At 37.0% G+C, this 23,620-nt stretch overlaps 1 long non-coding RNA gene across 1 annotated transcript; it reads right to left on the reverse strand.

The window, feature by feature from the left end:
- Positions 1 to 12,791: 12,791 nt before the first annotated feature.
- Positions 12,792 to 22,442, reverse strand: LOC127564237 (uncharacterized). The gene is made up of 2 exons (XR_007954215.1): positions 21,818 to 22,442; positions 12,792 to 12,990 (listed from the first exon to the last, which is right to left on the reverse strand). It is a non-coding gene; the product is annotated as an uncharacterized LOC127564237 (long non-coding RNA).
- Between the last annotated feature and the right edge of the window lie 1,178 nt (positions 22,443 to 23,620).

Below are 23,620 nucleotides of genomic sequence, written 5' to 3' on the forward strand. Positions count from 1 at the left end.
TTTGACCATTTATCAATTGGAGAATGGCTTGATTTCTTATAAATTAGAGTCAATTCTCTATTTTGGAAATGAGGCCTTTATCAGAACATTTGACTGTAAAAATGTTTTCCCAGTTTATTGTTTCCCTTTTAATCTTGTCTGCATTAGTTTTGTTTGTACAAAAACTTTTTAATTTGATATAATCAAAATTTTCTATTTTGTAGTCAATAGTGATCTCTAGTTCTTCTTTGGTCATAAATTCCTTCCTCTTCCACAGGTCTGAGAGGTAAATTATCCTATGCACTTTGAAATTTATTTATAATCTCATTCTTTGTGCCTAGGTCATGAACCCATTTTGACCTTATCTTGGTGTACGGTGTTAAGTGTGAGTCAATGCCTAGTTTCTGCCATACTAATTTCCAATTTTCCCAGAAATTTTTGTCAAATAATGCATTCTTATCCCAAAAACTGGGATCTATGGGCTTGTCAAACACTAGATTATTAAAGTTATTGGCTGTTTTATCCTTTGAACCTAATCTATTCCATTGATCAACTAGTCCATTTCTTAGCCAATACCAGATGGTTTTAGTAACCTCTGCTTTATAATTTTAGATCTGGTACAGCTAGACCACCTTCATTTGATTTTTTTTTCATTAATTCCCTTGAAATTCTTGACCTTTATAAGGCTGATTCTTGAAGCCACATGTTAGTGATTTCTAAATGTCAGAAGATTGCAGATTTAGCAAGAGATGGGGGGAGGGGGGCTTAGAGATGGCTTACTTCAGCAGTGTCAAAGTCAAATACAAGAAAGGACCAGTAAACTGTATATAAGAATCCCTCTAGGTCACCACATCTTAACATTTTCTGTATTTATTTTGTTAAATATTTCCCAATTATTCTTTAATCTGGTTCTCTACACTCAGAAGTGATTGTGGCAACATGATGGTGTTTGATAGCTCTGATCTACTCCGACCTTGCTCTGGGACTCAGTTTTCACCCTGGGGAAAAATATATGAATGAAAGATTCCTATAGACCACATTATGACATGCAGCCATAGGTGCAGCTTCCTGGATTGGTCCATCAGGATATTTGTCTTGGAAAGGCACCATGGAAAGATAAGAAGTTGGGCCAAGTACACTGCCGCTGTGATATTGTATGGAGCTTTAAAAATTACACCCTCCATATTACTCTGCTTCTCCATATGGAGGAGTACAGGTAGGAAGGAGAGACAGAGGCAGAGAGGAAGGAGAGACAAAAAGAGGGAGAGACAAAGACAGGGAGACAGAAAAAAGAGATGACAGAGAAAGAGACAGAGAGAGACACAGAAATGGCACAGAGAGAGAGACAGAAACAAAGACAAAGAAAAAGAGACACAAAGAGATGACAGAAACAGAACGAAAGATAGACAGTGAGAGAGGCACAGAGAGAGAAAAGAGACACAGAGAAAAACAGAGACTGAGAATATTTCTTAAAAAAAACTTTCCATGTGTCAGTCCATTGTGCTAAGTTCTGGGGATACAAACATAAGCAAAGAAAATATTCCTTGACCTCCAGAAAAAGTTTAAGAAATTGCACAGAGGCCTGTTTTGAGATAAAGAAAGACAAAAATTCCCCTATTGCAGCCAAGGTGCAGAATCTGGAGTTTGAGGTAAGAGAAAGTGATAATAGAGAAAGAAAAGCACGTGGTAGTCAGAGTGCAGTCCTTTCAAGTTATTGACAAAAAACTGATTATGCACAAGGAACTGTTGATACCAAGAATAGCAAAAACAGTCCTGACTCTCAAGAAGGTCACAGTTTGATGGAGAAGACAAGATGTAATCCCATGCACATATCATGGGGAGGAGAGAGCTGGAAATCCACTTGGATGATGTCCATGGGAGTCTCCTGCTATACCCTTCAGGCCCAATTCATTGTCCATCTGAAGTACCAGTCAGTGATTGTTGTAGTGATGAGTTAAACGCCCTGGGATTATCATAAAAGTCTGAGGATGGTAGTCAAAAAACCCTCATGGTGAACCGTATGGCAACTGGAGTAACAAAAAGAAGCTAAATAAAACTTCACGCCACAAAGACTTTGTTGGAGTGAGACTTAAGCAGAGGCTATGCCTTTTGAGCACCATGAAAGGAAAATCTCAAATTCCAGAAAAAGAGGGGCCATCTGAGGAGCATATGGGTAAATTTAAGATGAAAAACTAATCTATCTGCTGCTAAGTATTATGTAACAAAAAAGCTGTAGTAACTGGAGGTATATTCCCCCTCCAACTCTGGATTTTTTAATGTGGAACTTCCATTGCTGCTTCATCTCATGTTAGTCTGATCATGTCTTGTCACCTAAATATGATTTATCTCACCCCCATTCATGAGTCAGGGCTGGAAATAGGAAGCAACCTTCAGAAGATGTGGTTTTTCAGGGTGTCACGAAATAGGACTCCCTTTCTGTTACGTCTTGTGGCTTTGGTGGAGATAACTGTAGGTGTTAGACTTGTTATTATTTAGGAAAATTTGATCTTGGTTTGGGTTTTGGTGACATAATATCTTGTCATGAATTAAGGCTTGACTTGGTCCCTTGGGGGTAGATTCCTGTATTTCATGGTAGCATGAGGATGACTCAACATTTTCAAAGGGGAGAATGGAAAGAAAACTCCAGCAAAGCCTCTGACCCATTTGGCAATAACATACATTTCTGTTATCTTGGTGATGGTACCACTAAGTTTGGAAGGGATTCCTCACTCCTGTACTTGACTCCCCAAACTACAAGCCTTCATAGCCTTTACCTTCCATGTAAGCCTAAACTGAATAAATGTAAAGAAAATACATCCAAATGAATATACAAATACATCCAAATAAATACAAGGAGGTCAGGGTATGCTTTTGGTTGTTTAGTCACTGCAGTCACATCTGATTCTTTGTTACCTGATCTGAGATTTTCTTGGCAAAGATACTAGGCTAGACTAGTTTGCCTTTTCTTCTCCAATTCATGGGAGCCCATCTTGGGCTCTCTTATCTCATTTATCTAGACTATTTTTCTTGGTCATCTCATCAGCTCCTTTGGATTCAATCAATATCTCTATGCTGAGTATTTTTAAATCAATATATCATTCGTCACTCAAACTATATCCTATAGGCATCTCAAACTCAACAAGTCCAGAACTGAACCCTTACTTCCTTCCATCCTAAATCCTCCCTTCTTCCCAACTTTTCTAGTACTTCCAAGAACACTACTATCTTCTCAGTTATTCAACTTCAAAATTTTAATTTCATCTTTAATTTCTCACTCACGTTCACCCCACACAGATGTTCCATTGACTGAATTCAGATTTTCGGCCCTATAAAACTAGTACTTTGTCTCTTAAATTATGTTTTATTTAATCAACTTTAAGCCCTTGTAAGCTTAATCTTCTATGATTAGAATGACCAAAACTGACTGTTTTGGTCATTCCTTCCCTAGAACCTTCTCCAAGAAGAAGAAAGAAAGAAAAGAGGAGAAAATGTGCCTTTTTCTGTTCTTGAAAGAGGCAGAGGGACTGTAAGTTTGGAACACTGTATATACTGTCACTTAGATGAAAAGTAAATGAGTTTTGCTGAACTTTTTTTCCTCTTCTAATCTTTACTACAAGGGAGGGCTCTCTGGATGTAAGGGATATATTTGGAAAATAATGTGATATAAAAACAAAACATCGTTCATAATCTTTTAAGAATGATGGTGGTGATAATCCACATTAAGCATTTTATTACTAATGATTGCGTTTGTCCATATAGAATACAGAGGACTCTGGGGATGGAGACATGAATGTCCACAACAATCCTTTTCAAAAGCTATCCTGAGAAGTTTCAGCCAATAGTTCTTTTTCTCTTAATAAGTTTTCCTGTTGTGTATAGGAACTCAAAATTCTAGCTTTAATGAAACTAGGGTAATGAGAGAGAGCAAAGGAGAAAGATTTTTTGAATGTAATGGAACAGCCTCCCAATGTCAGCATCCCTAATTGCTGGTGTCAACTTTATCCTCTTGGCTTTTGGCCAAGGTTGGACAGAGGATTTAGGAAAAAGATGCTAGCAGAGTGCAGGAACATCAGAAAGTTAAGAGAGAGGAGAGAGAGAGAGAGAGAGAGAGAGAGAGAGAGAGAGAGAGAGAGAGAGAGAGAGAGAAAAGTGACCTGTGTGAGATCAACCAACTCATGCCCTCTACTATTTACCCCTGTTAAGACTTTAATAACAAAGCAGATTGATGGAATTAGAATTCATCCATTTATTGTAGGGCCTGGGAACCAAGACAAGGACCATATGGCAAGTGAAGTAAGAAATCCCAACAAGCTAGATTATGATTGATCTACATAGAAGAATATGTATGAAACCATACAAAGTGAAGGAGCTCTCCTGTTGAAAGATGTTAGTTCAATCACAAGGGAGTGTTCTTGATCTCACCTATGGGGAAAATTCCCAGAAGTTTCTAATGTAGCAATCTGGATATGGACACAATAGAGACTGCCATCTCCTCTGATTGCCAGGGTCTTTTCCTTCAGCAACTGGAAACAGAGTTGGTCTCTTCTATCTTCTTTGTCAAAGCTAGAAGACAGGAGTGCTCGAAGCAACTTGATTCTCAAAGACAACCTGAAGCTTGAAGAGTCACTAGTGAAAATGTGAGTCTGCTACCTCTGACAGATACTACTCAGTTCCTCATGCAGGGCAGGCCCTTTATCTCCACCAATAAGGAGAGAGTCTCACACCAAAGGGCTCTGGGATTGGACTTAAGCAGATACAAGTGATAATACCCACATGCCATCCCCTCTTATATCCACTGTTATAGAAGAAACATCTTTGACAATGAAAATTCCTGACCTTTCAAAGGCATTCTGATGTTGACCGAGTACTTTACATTTGATTTCAACTACAACCACCCTGTGAAGTAGGTATTATCTCCCACTACAAAAGGATGGGAAGTGGAGCATCTTGTGAGAGGAACAACATATAGGCCAGCATAGCCCCGAGTAGCGCCATTTGGTGTCAATTTTTATTCTCTCCCCAATAGAGCAGAAATTCCCTGAGAACAGCTGATGACCCTTTCCTATAGGATTTGTACAGAAGCACATTGTAGGTTACTTAACAGGACCTCAAGAAATACTGATTGACTTTTTATTCACTTTTCTTAGTAAAAATGTTCTTTGAAAATAGCTTACTTATATCCTAACAACTGAGTCAAATTTTTAATAGTGTATTTTTTCCCTAGCAAACACTCCATTTTAAAACATTCCTGAATTAAAAACAAACAACAACAACAACAACAACAAAATCCTTATGATTACCTTTGTTTTGAAAAGTTAAATTCACTTCACAGAGAAGGAATACCACTGTTGAATGATTAAGTTTTCAGGTAGTTTGAGATTGATAACTAGAATCAATATCTAGCAAGCAATTATTAAACTTGTAATAGTCACTGTGGATACAAAGCCAAAAATTCTAAAGTCTCTGCCTTGAAAGGACTTATATTCCAATAGGGGAAACAATGTGTACCTGGAGAAACATTATTATTGTTACTTGACCATCTCCATTGAAAATCATAACATCAGGGAGGTGACGCCATGACCTATAAGTGGGATTGAGATGAGGGAGGACTGTGCAAAGTCACCAGCCTGACTTTCTCCCCTGAGGCCATCTAGGTCCAATGGCAAGGCAGAGCAAGACCAATTGAAGATGGCCCTGGATGCACTGTAAGACCTTGACCTTTTTAAGCTGAGATCTTTAACAGGTCACATTTTAACTGAGGTAACACCCAATCAAGGCTTAGATGGAGGCCATAGAGACATAAACAGCATATAAGTTTTTCTTACTTATGCATGTGTGCACACCCACATGTACATGTCTGATGTATACATGTATGTATATATACATATGTGTATTGTAAGGATACATGTATTCACATACATGCATATATATATAACCTTGGAGAAGGCTCTAGGGAAGGAAAAAATTTTTAAAAAAAAGAGTTCATACAGAAGGTGGCCCTTGAAGTAAAAACTGAAGAAATCTGGGGATCCTCAGAGTCAAAGGGAACAAGAAATAACATTCTAGAAATGGTGGACAGTGCCAAGACAGAAAGGAAACAAATGGATTATGTAATTGAAGCATCTACTTGCTTCCATGCAGATTAAGATGCCTAGACTCAAAAAAGAGTTTAAGGAATATTTAAGGAATTTGGAGAGGCAGAGGGAAGCCAGAATGCAGAGCACTAAAAGGGACCTTGATGGGGTTGTTGAGTTATTTCAATCATGTCCAACTCATTGTGAGCTCATTTGGGATTTTCTTGGCAATGATACTGTGGTTTTGCCATTTCTTTCTCCAACTCATATTATAGATGAGGAAACTAAGGAAAATGAGATTAAGTGACTTGTCCTGGTTCACATAGCTAGGAAATGTCAGAGGCCAAATTTGAAGGCAAAAAGATGAGTTTTCCTGATTCCATGCCCAATGTTCTACCCATTGCACCACCTACCTGTCCACAGGGGACCTTAGAAATGATCTAATCTATTAACCAGACTGGGATCAACCTCTAACTTGTGGGTGGCTGGAGCTAAAACAAGGAAGGCCAAAGAGAGGTGAGTCAGGACATATACAGCAATTGAATTACTTTTAGAGTAAGGAAACCCCCTGCAGGTGGATGCCTCCCTCCTAAGAAGGAGAGCTTAATGTTGCTGTTGCTTGGGCCATCTATATTCATAAGTGGAATCAGCCCTCAAAACAGTCATTCTGCAGTATTGAGACATTTCTCATGGTCAGCATTTCTTGGTACAATACAGGCATTCTTGGGTCCCATGGAAACAGTCATTGTCTCAAATCTTGGGAGTCATGATTACTCTGTGGAATACAGAAGAGAGCTTTATGATGGCAACAAGACAATAGTACAAAGAACAGGGATTGTAAACATATAGTGGATGGTTCTGAAAAATGGGGAACTAAATCCCTCAATGAACACCTGGTGATGGTCCAATATGCTTTGGCAGAGGGTAATACCATACATAGTGCAAATGATTATTGTTATCGCAAGCTCAGGACACAGTCTGCTTGCTGGGCCTTAGCTCTGAGAAACAGGGAATCTCCAAAATATTTTAATATCTCCCTTTTGGACAAAGGGAGAAAGTCTGAAAGAACCCCTGTTCTTATGACCAATAAAGGAGAGGCAGGTATATTCCACAGGATATTGTCCACTGGATTTGAGACCTATTAGAAAAATGTATCCCAGATATAATTGTTAACCACTGTTTGAATGAGAGGCGATTTCTGAGAATGTCAGAGTGAGAAAATATCAATACATGCTTGATGGTTGGGTACATAACAAAAGGAAGAGGAGGAAAAACAACTAAGAGAGGAGACTTAGTCCTTATCTGGAGTCTTAGGACACCTGTCTCATCCAGATGTAGGCTTCCAAATTCCTAGGAGTCAAGTCTCACAGAAAAATTCACTAACTGTCCTCCATTTGGTCCAAATTCTCATAACTCTTCATGTCCCCTAGGCCTGGTAAGGACTCTCTTTTCATCAACATTTGTAAAAGTCCTTTCTTCAAGGTCAAGCTGAAGTGCCACCCTGAAGTTGCCCCTGATTGTCACTAGCTGAAAAATTGCTCTTTCCACCAATTTGCATGTGGCATTTTGTCTGAGTCTCCCTTTTGCCATGATTTCCTTTTGTTCTGAATCAGAATTATTTGCATGCAGGGTAATTCCCCCATCCCCAGCCCCATTAGATTTGAAGCTTCTTAAGAGTGACATCTGTCCCCCATTTTTGATTCTTCTAACATCGTGCCTTGTGCATACAAGACATTCATTAAGTATTTGCTGAAAGATTGAATTCAATGACTTTCTGCTGATTGAGTAATAGCATGACAATCTGAGCTCATATCCCTTTTTGGCAAACGTCTCCAATGGCAGTATCTATCTTACCATGCATCATAAAAAGTCAACAGCTTTCATTTCTTTTTCTGAAGTTTCCCTCTCTGTCTCTATCTTTTAATGAAAATGCTGTATGTCTTAATTTGACCATTTGCCCTTAAAACTATTATTTTGCTTTGTCATCAACGCTCGGCCTTCTAGTCAGGTGCTTTGAGGATGAAAGAGGATATGAAACAGTAGTGAGTGGCTGGTCTTTAGGAGCGATGAGGAGGCAAGAAACAGAGGAAAGCTGCTGCTCTCTGTGAGAAGCTGGAAGATTCCATAACACATCATTAATGTGAAAAGGAGAAAGCAACCTTAATGCTCTGATGGTCCTGTGATCTCTTCTACAATAATATTCTCTGTAGCAGTTCAATCTCAGCCAACTACAACTTCTTATACTGAATGATTATAAGAAAAATAAGAAAAGCATCAGAACCATTACAGACAGAACTGTTGCACACCAGCCATTGGACAGAGCACTGATCCATGCATTTTTAATAGAATTTTATTTTTCCCAATTATGTGTGCAGAAACATTTTTTAGCATTTTTGACAAGATTTTTAATTCAAAATTTTCTCCCTCTCTTCCTCTTCCCCCTTCCCTCTTCTGAAGATTGTAAGCACTTTGATATGGTTTTTACATGTACAACCATCTAAAACATTTCCATATTAGTTACAATTGTGAAAGAAATAACAGGGCAAAAAGGGAAAAAAATGAGAAAGAATAAAGTAAGTGAGAAAATATGTTTCAATCTGCATTCAGAGTCTATCAGTTCTTTATCTGATTATGGGGATAGTATTACTTTGTGAATTCTTTTTGTATTTGACTTGAATCATGTTGTTGAGAAGAACTGAGTCATAGTTCATGAGCCTCATAGCTGATCATAATGCAATATTGCTGATGTTGTATACAGTGTTTTCCTGGTTCTGCTCATTTCATTTTGCATCATTTCATACAAGTATTTCAAGGCTTTCTGAGAACTACCAGTTCATCATTTCTTATTGCACAATAATATTCCATTACAGCTTATTCTACCATCCCCCTATTGATGGGCACTAATTTAGTTTTCCAAAAAGGGCTGCTATAAATATTTTTGCAGATGTAGGCATCCTTCCTTCCTTTAATGATCTCTTTGTGACAGAGACACAGTAGTAGTGTTGCTGGATTAAAGGGCATGCACAGTTTGATTGCCCTTTGGCACAGTTCCAAATTGGTCTCCAGAATGGTTAGATCAATTTATAACTCCACCAATAATTCACTAATATCCCAATTTTCCTATATTTTTTCTCTATATTCCCTCTATATTTTCTCTATAACATCTTTCCTTTTCCTTTTTTTTTTTTTTTTTTGTTATATTGGCCAATCTGCTAGGTGTGAAATGGTATCTCAATGTTGTTTTAATTTGCATTTCTCTAATCAAAAGTGATTTGGGGCACTTCTCATTATGCTTATAGATAGCTTTTAATTCTTCATCTGAAAATAGCCTGTTCATATCCTTTGACCATTTGTCAACTGAAGAAAGGCTTGTATTCTTTTAAATTTGACTCAGTTGTCTATAAATTTGAAAAATGAAACCTTTATTAGAGATACTTGCAGTAAAAATTGCTTCCTAGATTTCTCTTTTCTTTTTAACCTTGGTTGCATTTTTTTATATAAACCCTTTTTAAATTAAATATGATCAAAATTGTCTATTTTTTATTTCACAATGCTCTCTATCTCTTGTCTGATCATGAATTTTCCACTTCCCCATAGTCTGACAGGTAGATTATTTCTTGCTCTTCTAGTTTGCTTATTGTCTTACCCTCTATGTTTAAATCACATATCCACTTTGACCTTATCCTAGTAAACAATGCAAGAAAAACATTTTTAAGAGTTGTCACCATATAAGATATTTGTCATCTTCAAATAATATGGAATGAAAAAATGTTCACAGTATAGATACTTTGTGGAAGAAAATAAAATTATGTCAAAACAATTTTAAATGAATGTTAAAAATAGATACTTGTATAAAATTTAACACTCTCCCATAAAATGTGAGAAGCCAAGGAGTTCCATGTCATCCTTGTCATGCTGCCTACTCCTAGAATTGTCCTGACAATACCTTTTATGAGTATGTAGAGCATAAATGCACATCCCAATTCTCTTAAAATACTATTTTGAAAAAGCAATTATTTTATCTAACTAAAATTTAAAAAACAATTATTTTACCTCAACAATCCACAAAATAGTAAATATGAAAAAATAATAGTGGGATAATGACTTGTTCTTGAACGATTTCTACCTGGTTATTAAAAAAAAAATTACAAAGCATTTGAAAATGAAAGCAAATGAAGTAGGAATTGCAAATATTTATTATCTCATTTAAGATGAGAAAATTAAGGATCTGGAATATTGCATGCATTCACACATGTATGTATGTGTTCATGCAAGTATATGTATATGGATTATGTGTGTATTTAATAGAGTTCTCCTCCTCTATGTTCCCAATCATATTTTAGTGACCCCACCAAAACTGAGCTGATACACCAATGCTTTCATTCAATGCTTTTTGTCCACCAGTTCAACATTATACAGAATATCCTATATATGACCTGGGTTGTTCTGAGGCCACCCTCTGAAAGACAGGCTTGTTACATTTTATACTCTTAATATTTTTTGATACCTGAAGGGTTGAAGAGATCTCTTTCTTCTCTGACATTGTCTTGAGCCCATAACTATTGTATTCCCTATTTTAGGGTCCAATGACTATTACTCCCATTCTATATAAGCATTTAATAACAGTTTAAGTTTTATAAATGGAAATTTAGCTTTAAAATATGGCAAAAACACACACACACACACACACACACACACACACACACACACACATACAAGGACCTGGAGAGTATAAGTCTATCTGGATACAGAGGAAGAGAGAGCAGAATGAGGCTATTACTTTTTAGCTCAATTCCTACATATGATGAATCCCACCAAAGTCAATTCCAAAACTCTTCTACTGACATTCTAGGAACTTTGAACCTCAGGCTTTACTTGTCACTGGATACAACACTCTCCTGGTTTCCTGGACTGGTAGGTTTCTGTGGCTTTTCTATCAAACCACAGACTCTACTCCTTACACCTACTTTAGGTCAAATTGGGAGCCAAATGGCCAAAGGCAAGGAGAGGAGGCGGTCATAAAGTCTTCCCCTAGACATATGGCATTACTTGTTGCGAGTAAAGGATTCCTTTAATCTGAGAAGCAAATATAGAAAAAAGGCACCCAGGTGTTGTGTAAGACCATTTTTAAAAGACCAACAGCTCTTTCTATGCAGCCAATGGGAAAAGCTACCTTCAGACTCATGGTAGACCAACACAAAGAAAATACATTTATTCCAAGTCCTACAATCTCTGAAAAATGGGTCTCCTCCTATCTTCCACATAGAAGTGGCTCTTTAGGTAGCTAAGTATATACTAAGGCCTCATTGTGCATATGTGTACATGGATATATGTAAACACATCTGTGTGTATACATATATGTATACGTATGAATGTATCCATATATATACATGGATATAAGAAGGACAAGGGAACAACTTGTACCAGGACCATTTCTATCTGAATTAAGGGAATAATGAGATAATAAAAATAATAATAATGCATATTTTTTCAAGGAAATAGTAGAAACTGAAAGTTATAACATTTTGACACCTATCACAAATTCAGAAAGGCATGATCACATGACTAGAAGCTCTCTAGCATTCATAAATTAATCAATGACAAATTCCCAAGCTAAAAATACATGCCTGAAAATATCCTCGAGAATTCAATAAATAAACTCTTCTAAAACTAGACCATTATTACAGACCAAACTGTTGTTCACAATTTCCCAGACATAACACTGACCCATGAAAACTTAAGAACAACATTTTAAATAGGTGCAGCCGTTCTATTTATAACCTCTGAAATACATGGGATGAAAAGCTCTTAAAATATAGAGACTTAAATGGAAATTATAGTGTTTTTTTTAAGGAATAGGATGAGATACAGATCATACCTGTCACCACTATTTGCTACTAGAGTGTCAATAAAACTACAGAAGATAAGCTGACATCCCAACATTTTCTTCAATTGCAAAAAAAAAAATAAAGATTTGTATTTTCATGTTCAATGAGATAGATGAGTCTTACCCAAATATACCTAATCAATGAAAAAATAATTCTTTATCATATAGCACGTATTAGATACTTAATATTTATTGATTAATAGCATGTGTCGGGTATTGAGCTGAGTGCAGGGAATGCAAAAACAGCATGAAGGCATTCCTATTCCTTTTTTTTTAAGTTGCATAATAGAGCAGTTAGAATCAGGAAGATTTGAATATGAATCCTATTTTAAATACTATCATAGCCTCAGTTGCCTCATATGTAAAGTGAGGTTAGATTTTCACAGAGAATCTAATGAAATCACATGTGTCAAGCACTTTGGATATGTCTTAAAGCATTCTATAAATACTAGCCACTATTATTATTACTATTGTTATTCTATTATTATTATTACCATTATTATTGTTATTCATATAGAGAATAGATGCACAAAAGCTGAGTAACAGGCAGGGTGGGAGAGAGGGAATCAGCCAGTGAGGGATCAAGTATGTTTTCAGGTTGAAGGTGAAGCTTGAGCTGTGGCTTAAAGGAAGAGAAGTCTATGAGATGCAGGAGGAGGCATGTTTCAGGCAGAGGCCAGCCAATGCAAAGGCCTGAAGACATGAGGACCAGTAAGAAGAGCAATTTGCTTGGATGTTGAGCATGAAAAGTGTGTGAACCTGTAGGAGCAGGAGCAGGAATATAATGAGGCTGGAAAAGTAGGTTCGATCCAGGTTGTGGAAGATGTTTCAAGACAAAAGAGGAGTTGATGTTTGATCTTGGCGGTAATGGAAAGATATGTTTATTGAGAAAGGACATGATACTATCATAAGTGCATTTTACCAGATCCCATTGGTGGATGTGTGATTATTGGATTTGAATGAGGAGAGAATTAAAGCAGGCAGCTCTTTTCAGAAGTCTTCACTATAAGGCAGGTCAGAAGTGGGGAAGCTTGAATGATGGCAATGGCTCTGTGAAAAATAGGTGCCATTTTATACCTTCTTCCAGTCTTAGTCTAATAACATTGGAATTGTTCTTGAAATCCATTAACTTGCCTTACTCCTATTACAACTACTACCACTCCTACAACAAATAAAAATAGCCATAATAATAATTTTATATGGCACTTTATTTTTTTAATCACTTTAAAAATATCTTATTTGAGCCTCACAACAATCCTGGATTGGGGGGGGGTGGTAAAATGTTATCATTATCTTCATTTATAGTTTTACATGGAGGCAGTCAGCAGAGAAGGGATTTTCTAGGGTTACGTAGTTAGTATACATTTAAAGTCTGACTTTAGGGGCAGTACTCTATAATCTCAACCACCTAGATTTTACTATATTATGTTTTTTCCTTGCATTATGTTGTATCACAGAATTAAAAATTAGAAATGACCTCACTGGTCATCATCAGGTCTAATATATGTCTGAAAAAGGAGCTCCACTGTGACATTCCCAATATATAGTCTTTGAACTTCCAAGTAAACACCTCCAATGAGAGGGAATTAATACTAACCCTTTCCCTTTCAGATAGCTGAATTTTTAGGAATTTCTTTCTATTTATTGTCATTGAATCATTGCAGTCATATCCATCTCTTCATGATCCCATCTGGAGTTTTCTTGCCAGAGACATTGGAATGATTTGCCATTTCCTTTCCTGTCTTATTTTACAAATGAGAAAACTGAGGCAAACGGGGTAAGTGACTTGTCCAAAGTTACACGGTTAATAAGTGTCAAATACACTGTATTTGGACTCAGGTCTTCCAGTTGTCAGGCTCAATATCCTATTCCCCTATCACCTAGCTGCCTAATTTTTTAATACATAAGACCTAAATTTGTCCCTTTGCAGCTACTATCATGTTTTTTTCCACCTGAAGCAAAATGGAAAGAGATCCCTCTTCCACATAATTGGAATGACCATCTCCCCTTTTCTCCTCCAAATTATCCAGTCCCTTCAACCAATCCCTCTTTGATATGACCTCCAGGCCTTCCCAGCTTTCTGATCAGTCTCCAGCTTATCAGATGCCTTTCTTAAACCATGGCACCCAGAAATGAACACGGTCCTCAAAATGAGATTGAATAATTATGTAACTTGGGGACACTCTCACATCTCTATTCCTGGATACCATGACTTTTCAAAAGAAGTATAAGATCCCCACAGCTTCTTCCCAGTCTTTCTCTCATTTTTGAACTTTTATGAACTTATAATCCATTAAAAATAGACCAATCTCTCTGTTTTGTTTTGTTTTTCCAGAACAAACACAGTCTAGCCATCTCTCCCCTATCTTGTACTAGACAAAAACTCTAGATTTTATGTAAAATGCATGGGTCTGGTTGAGTTTATCTCAATTGCATGGTTGAGGAGGAATTGTGAATTAACACAAAATACTCAAGTCTTCCCGTTGATTGAGTTGGAGAAATGGGAGTAAAATGTCTTTTTTTTTGGAGTTATATCTATATCACCCTCTCATTTGTCATCATAAATGAAGTAATTTGAGTTAGTTCAAAGTCTGAAAGTGGAAACGGTTTCGTGTTTGAAGCAGACCTGTGTGACCTCAGCAACGCAGCCTGGACTTTTGCACCAGTCATCAATACCCAGACAAAGGAAATGACTCATAATTTTTTGAAGGAAGTACTAAAATTAACAAAAGAGATACTGAGTAATAATTCTCTTTCTATATACTCAAGTGTTCTGTAAACAAAACGCATGCATATAAATTATACAGAAATATAGACTTCAGCACTATATTTATGATTATGTATTTGCTACTCATTATTAGAAGTTAAAATCCCAGATCATTACATCAACATTTTAAGGAAGAAAAAGGTCCTGTTTTTGTTAAATGATAAAATAATCAAATCTCCAATGGAAACATTCTCTCTTTCTGTGGGTCTTCTGGAAATCCTCTTGAGTAACATTTAAATAGATGAGCTTTAAATAAAACATTAACATGTTTATCTCATAATATAATATAATTGTCATAATCACAATTTCAAACAGAATTACATTTCTAAAAAAATGATTCTTTATGAAGAGAAGATCAGAAAACTGGAGCAAAATAAATTTGTACAAAACTTTCCAAGAGACTTCCGGTTAAGATGGCGGAGAGGAGGCTCACAGTTGCATAAGCTCCGCGCTTTCTCTCACTATCCACTTCATTACAAGCCTCTGAATCAATGCTTGACTGAAAAAAACCCACAAATAGTTACCAAGAGAAGCCATCCTTGAGATCCGCCAAGAAAGGTCTGTCTTTACTGGAGGGCTGGGGCGGTTTTAGATCGGGCGCAGGCGGCGGGCAGCGGCAGTGAGAGCACGGGAGCAGAGCTGAGAGGGGGTGGGGAGTGATCGTAGCCGTCTCTGCGGGGAGAGCTTCGCTACAGGTTTGGAACCTGCAGCAAGTCAACACCCCAGCAGAGAAGCTAAAAACACCGGGGCTGAAGAACACAACCGCAAACAGCTGGAGTCTCTCAGGACCTGGCCCCCCCCCCTTCCCCCCCCTCAGTGACTCAGCACGCTTTGGGATCTCAGAGCGCAGGCGCAGCACAGTCCTGCTAGTGCCTCACTGCTGCCACCTGCAGTCTGTAGAGGAAGCTCGATAACACACCCAGCCCCCCCCCCCCAAAGAAAGACTCCAGTTTTTTCTGTTTTTCTTTGGTAGTTTGTCTCTGATTAATAGACAGAATGAGCAAGAAGCTGAAGAGGACTTTAACCCTTGACAGCTTCTACACAGATAGAGAGCAGACTCTAAATCCTGAGGAGACTAAAAACAGGCAGTCCCCAGGTGATTCCCCAAAGGAGGAAATCATCTGTTCCTCAGCACAGATGAACCTCATAGAAGTGATTAAAAAGGCTCTCACAAGGGAGCTAGAAGAAAAATGGGGAAAGCAGAGTGAGGCTTGGCAAAAGGAGAGGGAGGCTTGGGAAAAGGAGAGGGAGGCTTGGCAAAAGAGCCTGGAGAAAGTTAAAGAGAGAGTGGATAAAGAAGTAAAATCCTTGAAAAATAGGATTAGTGAACTGGAAACAGAAAACAGCTCTCTAAAAAACAAAATTGGCGAAATGGAAAAAAATTCCACAGAACAAAAGAACTCAATTGGACAATTAGAGAAAGATTTTAAAAAAGTGAGTGAAGAGAATACTTCACTGAAAATCAGAATTGAACAAGTGGAATTGAATGACTCGAGGAGACAAGAAGAATCAGTCAAGCAAATCCAAAAAAATCAAACAATGGAGAAAAATGTGAAATACCTTCTGGGGAAGACAACAGACCTGGAAAACAGATCCAGGAGAGACAATCTGAGAATCATTGGACTCCCAGAAAAACATGATGAAAAAAAGAGCCTGGACACTGTCTTCCAGGAAATTATCAAAGAGAACTGCCCAGAAGTCATAGGAACAGAGGAAAAAATAAACATTGAAAGGATTCATCGATCACCCACTGAAAGGGATCCTAAAATCAAAACACCAAGGAATATAGTGGCCAAATGCCAGAACCCTCAGATGAAAGAAAAAATATTGCAAGCGGCTAGAAAAACCCAATTCAAGTATCAAGGAGCCACAATAAGGATCACCCAGGATCTGGCAGCATCCACATTAAAAGATCGAAGGGCCTGGAATATGATATTCCGAAAGGCTAAGGAACTTGGTATGCAACCAAAAATAACTTACCCAGCGAGAATGAGCATCTTTTTCCAGGGAAGAAGATGGACATTCAACGAAGTAAGCGAATTTCATCTATTTCTGATGAAAAAACCAGAACTTAACAAAAAGTTTGATCTACAAATATAGAACTCAAGAGAAATCTAAAAAGGTAAAGATTAATCTTGGGAACTATATTTTGACTATATAGATGTATAAAGAATACATGTATACCTTGTTCTAGAAATTGATGTGGAAAGGACATTGTACCAGAAAAAGGGTAAAGTGGGGGTAGTACATCTCATGAAGAGGCATAGGAAACCTATTATATCTGAGAGAAAGAATGGAGGGGGATGAATATAGTGGGTATCTTACTGCCTTCAGAATTGGCTTTAAGTGAAAAATCTTAAGACATATTCAATCTATGGTGAAACTTCTCCCATCTCATTGAAAAGTGAGAAGGGAAAAGTGGAAAGGGAAGGAATAAGCTAAGCGGAAGGGAATACGGGAACTGGGAGGGAAAGGGGTAAGATAGGGGGAGGAACTCTAAGGCGGGGGGAGGGACACTAAAAAGGGAGGGCTGTGAGAAGCAAGGGTGCTCACAAGCTTAATACTTGGAAGGGGGGAAAGGGGAAAGAAGGGAGGAAAGCATAAACCGGGGTTAACAAGATGGCAAGTAATACAGAATTGGTCATTCTAACCATAAACGTGAACGGGGTAAACTCCCCCATAAAGAGGAAGCGGTTAGCAGAATGGATTAAAAGCCAGAATCCTACAATATGTTGTTTACAGGAAACACACCTGAAGCGGGGAGATACATGCAGGTTAAAGGTAAAAGGTTGGAGCAAAATCTACTATGCTTCAGGTGAAGTCAAAAAAGCAGGGGTAGCCATCCTGATCTCAGATCAAGCTAAAGCAAAAATTGACCTAATTAAAAGAGATAAGGAAGGACACTATATCTTGCTAAAGGGTAGCATGGATAATGAAGCACTATCTATATTAAACATATATGCACCAAGTGGGGTAGCATCTAAATTCTTAAAAGAGAAACTAAGAGAGCTGCAAGAAGAAATAGACAGTAAAACTATAATAGTGGGAGATCTTAACCTTGCACTCTCAGAATTAGATAAATCAAACCAGAAAATAAATAAGAAAGAAGTCAAAGAGGTAAACAGAATACTAGAAAAGCTAGATATGATAGATCTCTGGAGAAAATGTAATGGAGACAGAAAGGAATACACTTTCTTTTCAGCAGTTCATGGAACCTATACAAAAATTGACCATATATTAGGACATAAAAACCTCAAACTCAAATGTAGTAAGGCAGAAATAGTAAATGCATCCTTTTCAGACCACGATGCAATGAAAATTACATTCAACAAAAAAGCAGGGGGAAGTAGACCAAAAAATAATTGGAAACTAAATAATCTCATACTAAAGAATGATTGGGTAAAACAGCAAATCATAGACATAATTAATAACTTCACCCAAGAAAACGATAATAATGAGACATCATACCAAAATGTATGGGATGCAGCCAAAGCGGTAATAAGGGGAAATTTCATATCTCTAGAGGCCTATTTGTATAAAATAGAGAAAGAGAAGGTCAATGAATTGGGTTTGCAATTAAAAATGCTAGAAAAGGAACAAATTAAAAACCCCCAGTCAAACACTAAACTTGAAATTCTAAAAGTAAAGGGAGATCAATAAAATTGAAAGTAAAAAAACTATTGAATTGATTAATAAAACTAAGAGTTGGTTCTATGAAAAAACCAACAAAATAGACAAACCCTTAGTAAATCTGATTAAAAAAAGGAAAGAGGAAAATCAAATTGTTAGTCTTAAAAATGAAAAGGGAGAACTCACCACTAACGAAGAGGAAATTAGAGCAATAATTAGGAGTTACTTTGCCCAACTTTATGCCAATAAATTCGACAACTTAAATGAAATAGAAAAATACCTCCAAAAATACAGCTTGCCCAAACTAACAGAGGAAGAAGTAAATATCCTAAACAGTCCCATCTCAGAAAAAGAAATAGAACAAACTATCAATCAACTCCCTAAGAAAAAATCCCCAGGACCAGATGGATTTACATGTGAATTCTACCAAACATTTAAAGAACAATTAACTCCAATGTTATATAAACTATTTGAAAAAATAGGGATTGAAGGAGTCCTACCAAACTCCTTTTATGACACAGATATGGTACTGATACCTAAACCAGGTAGGCTGAAAACAGAGAAAGAAAATTATAGACCAATCTCCCTAATGAATATTGATGCTAAAATCTTAAATAAAATATTAGCAAAAAGATTACAGAAAATTGTCACCAGGATAATACACTATGACCAAGTAGGATTTATACCAGGAATGCAGGGCTGGTTCAATATTAGGAAAACTATTAACATAATTGACTATATCAATAACCAAACAAACAAAAACCACATGATCATCTCAATAGATGCAGAAAAAGCATTTGATAAAATCCAACATCCATTCCTAATAAAAACACTTGAGAGCATAGGAATAAATGGACTTTTCCTTAAAATAGTCAGGAGCATATATTTAAAACCATCAGTAAGCATCATATGCAATGGGGAAAAACTGGAACCTTTCCCAGTAAGATCTGGAGTGAAGCAAGGTTGCCCACTATCACCATTATTATTTAATATCGTATTAGAAACACTAGCCTCGGCAATAAGAGTCGAGAAAGATATAAAAGGAATTAGAGTAGGCAATGAGGAAACCAAACTATCACTCTTTGCAGATGATATGATGGTATACCTAGAGAACCCCAGAGATTCTACCAAAAAGCTATTGGAAATAATTCATAATTTTAGCAAAGTAGCTGGCTACAAAATAAATCCCCATAAATCCTCAGCATTTTTATACATCACCAACAAAACCCAACAGCAAGAGATACAAAGAGAAATTCCATTCAGAATAACTGTTGATACCATAAAATATTTGGGAATCTATCTACCAAAGGAAAGTCAGGAATTATATGAGCAAAATTATAAAAAAGTCTCCACACAAATAAAGTCAGACTTAAATAATTGGAAAAATATTAAGTGCTCTTGGATCGGCCGAGCGAACATAATAAAGATGACAATACTCCCTAAACTAATCTATTTATTTAGTGCTATACCAATCAGACTTCCAAGAAAATATTTTATTGATCTAGAAAAAATAACAACAAAATTCATATGGAACAATAAAAAGTCGAGAATCTCAAGGGAATTAATGAAAAAAAAATCAAATGAAGGTGGCCTAGCTGTACCTGATCTAAAATTATATTATAAAGCAGCAGTCACCAAAACCATTTGGTATTGGCTAAGAAATAGATTAGTGGATCAGTGGAAAAGGCTAGGCTCACAAGACAGAATAGTCAACTATAGCAATCTAGTGTTTGACAAACCCAAAGCCCCTAACTTCTGGGAAAAGAATTCATTATTTGATAAAAACTGCTGGGATAATTGGAAATTAGTATGGCAGAAATTAGGCATGGACCCACACTTAACACCATATACCAAGATAAGATCAAAATGGGTCTATGACCTAGGCATAAAGAATGAGACTATAAATAAATTAGAGGAACATAGAATAGTTTATCTCTCAGACTTGTGGAGGAGAAAGAAATTTGTGACCAAAGATGAACTAGAGACCATTACTGATCACAGAATAGAAAATTTCGATTACATCAAATTAAAAAGCCTTTGTACAAATAAAACTAATGCAAACAAGATTAGAAGGGAAGCAACAAACTGGGAAAACATTTTCACAGTTAAAGGTTCTGATAAAGGCCTCATTTCCAAAATATATAGAGAACTGACTCAAATTTATAAGAAATCAAGCCATTCTCCAATTGATAAATGGTCAAAGGATATGAACAGACAATTTTCAGAGGATGAGATTGAAACTATTACCACTCATATGAAAGAGTGTTCCAAATCATTATTGATCAGAGAAATGCAAATTAAAACAACTCTGAGATACCACTACACACCTGTCAGATTGGCTAAGATGACAGGAAAAAATAATGATGAATGTTGGAGGGGATGCGGGAAAACTGGGACACTAATGCATTGTTGGTGGAGTTGTGAACGAATCCAACCATTCTGGAGAGCAATCTGGAATTATGCCCAAAAAATTATCAAAATGTGCATATCCTTTGATCCAGCAGTGTTTCTATTGGGCTTATATCCCAAAGAAATACTAAAGAAGGGAAAGGGACCTGTATGTGCCAAAATGTTTGTAGCAGCCCTGTTTGTAGTGGCTAGAAACTGGAAAATGAATGGATGCCCATCAATTGGAGAATGGCTGGGTAAATTGTGGTATATGAATGTTATGGAATATTATTGTTCTGTAAGAAATGACCAGCAGGATGAATACAGAGAGGCTTGGAGAGACCTACATGAACTGATGCTAAGTGAAATGAGCAGAACCAGGAGATCATTATACACTTCGACAACGATATTGTATGAGGACATATTTTGATGGAAGTGGATTTCTTTGACAAAGAGACCTGAGTTTCAATTGATAAATGACGGACAAAAGCAGCTACACCCAAAGAAAGAACACTGGGAAACGAATGTGAACTATCTGCATTTTTGTTTCTCTTCCCGGATTATTTATACCTTCTGAATCCAATTCTCCCTACGCAACAAGAGAACTGTTCGGTTCTGCAAACATATATTGTACCTAGGATATACTGCAACATATCCAACATATAAAGGACTGCTTGCCATCTAGGGGAGGGGGTGGAGGGAGGGAGGGGAAAAAAAATCGGAACAGAAATGAGTGTAAATATAATGTAATTATTAAATAAAAAAAATTTATAAAAAAAAAAAAAAAAAAAAAAAAAAAACTTTCCAATGGTTTACCCCATATTTAACATAATTGAATCTGTAGACTAAATCTTTCCAACTTAATCATTAGCTCACAAAGCCAGATTTCAAAGTATTTATGCAGGGATTGCATGAACATTAGCAGAGGCAGAATGACCACCGCTTAATAGTTCAAAAGAGTAACTCATAGAAAAATGCCTCCTGAGGATTAGAAATATTCAATAATTGTCCCTAATTTGATCTGAAACAGTTTGCTATCTGAAGCAAAACAGGAGATTGATTTGAGAAGAAAATTCATATAAAGGCACCTACCTCAGTTAAAGTTGATAATCAAGTCCCTACTAAGAACAGTGTACGTTGATAGGCCAGGAAGTTCAGGCTTGTTTGTCTTTGGAGGAGCTGCCATTTTGCTGCTGGGGATGAATAACATGTGCTCAGGTAAATAAAAACACAATATAAGGAAAATAACAGAAAGTTCTACCAAGAAGTCAAGAGGATCAGTTGGATGGATCAGGCAAGTTCTTAGATCCTAGTCTGCCCTGGCTGCCAACAAGGTTTTGATGCAATTTAGGAATTCTAAATAGCAAAACTAAGGAAAGAGGGGATAGCAGCCATAGGGGACTATGTCTACCGATTCTAGGGTGGAATATAGATGTCATGTTTAGGAAACCATTTCACTGGAGTGAAAGCAGTAGGAAAGTAAGCTATTAAATATAAGACATAGAAAAGTTAGTTGTGGGGGAAACATTGGAAAGGGCTTGAAATGTCAAGCAGAGGACTTAATATGTTATTCTTGGGGTCTTTGACTTCAGATCTGTGAATATGTTTTAAAAAACCCCATACATGGGGACAGCTAGGTGGCATAGTGAATAGAACACCAGTCCTCAAGTTCAAATTTGGCCTCAGACACGTAACACTCCTAGCTGTTGTGACCCTGGGCAAGTCACCTAAACCACATTGTCTCAGCAAAATAAATAAACTAAAAAATCATATACATATCACTATATATATGTGTGTGTGTGCGTGTGTATGTGCGTGCATGCATATACATATATATAGTACACGTAGATGTGTACATATCTAGGTCACTATATTTCAATAGATTTAGTTTCCTTTGTAATCCTTGGGCTCCGATCTTGGGTTCCATCACCTGATTTATTTTGTGAATTTATAATATGATTCTGAGATGGGATCCAGAGGAAACTGCCAAAAGAGTGTCTTTTACACAAGATAAAGAACACCTCTCTGAGAGACTCTAACGAGCTGCTGAAGAATTTTGCATAAGGGAGTAATGTTAAGAGATCTGTTTTTTTTTTAAAATATCAGTTTGGCACGTAGGTAGAAGAGAGATTCACAGAGAAAAGCAGAAAAGAAGATTTGTTCCAAAATATGGTTTTTATTTCAAAAGGAGAATCACTTCTGCCTGTGTAATGATAGGATACTGGTTATGTGAAATCCAGACAAAATGCTGACTTTGTGAACTTTAATAGTGTACTGATTGTGTGTGTGTGTGTGTGTGTGTGTGTATAATGTGTGTAGCTGTATGTATAGATATATAAAAAACCCTCTTCCCACTGCCACCAAAACTAACACCAAAATTAATGAAGAGGAAGAGAAGGAGAAGGAGAAAAAGAAGGAAAAAAGGAGGAAAACAAGAACAACAAGAAGAAAAACAAGAAAAGGAGAAGGAAAAGGAAAAGGAGGAGGAGAAGAAGAAGGAGAAAAAGGAGAAGGAGGAGGAGAAGAAGAAGGAGGAGAAAGAGAAGAAGGAGAAGAAATTTATAAGTCCCTTAAGCTCCCTAATCCTTATTTTTCTCATCTGGAAAATCAGAAATTAAACTTTTATGGTAACTCCCATTTCCTCTTTTCAGTTCCATAACAAACCAGCTCAAAATGCAATTTGTATGTGCTTTGATGAATGAGAACACAAAGGCAGAGAGGACAGTTGCCTCAGCAGATGGAGGAGCGAGGATGTTGACAGGCTTGGAGATTGTCCCATGGGAGGATCAGTTTCAGCAACTAGGGATGTTTAATATGAAGAAGGGAAGACAAATATTGGAAGGGCTGCCTTGGGCAAGAGGGAATGCAATCATTCTCCTTGATCCATCAGCCAGC

This window comes from Antechinus flavipes, chromosome 5, assembly GCF_016432865.1.
Source record: "Antechinus flavipes isolate AdamAnt ecotype Samford, QLD, Australia chromosome 5, AdamAnt_v2, whole genome shotgun sequence".
NCBI classification, from domain to species: domain Eukaryota; kingdom Metazoa; phylum Chordata; class Mammalia; order Dasyuromorphia; family Dasyuridae; genus Antechinus; species Antechinus flavipes.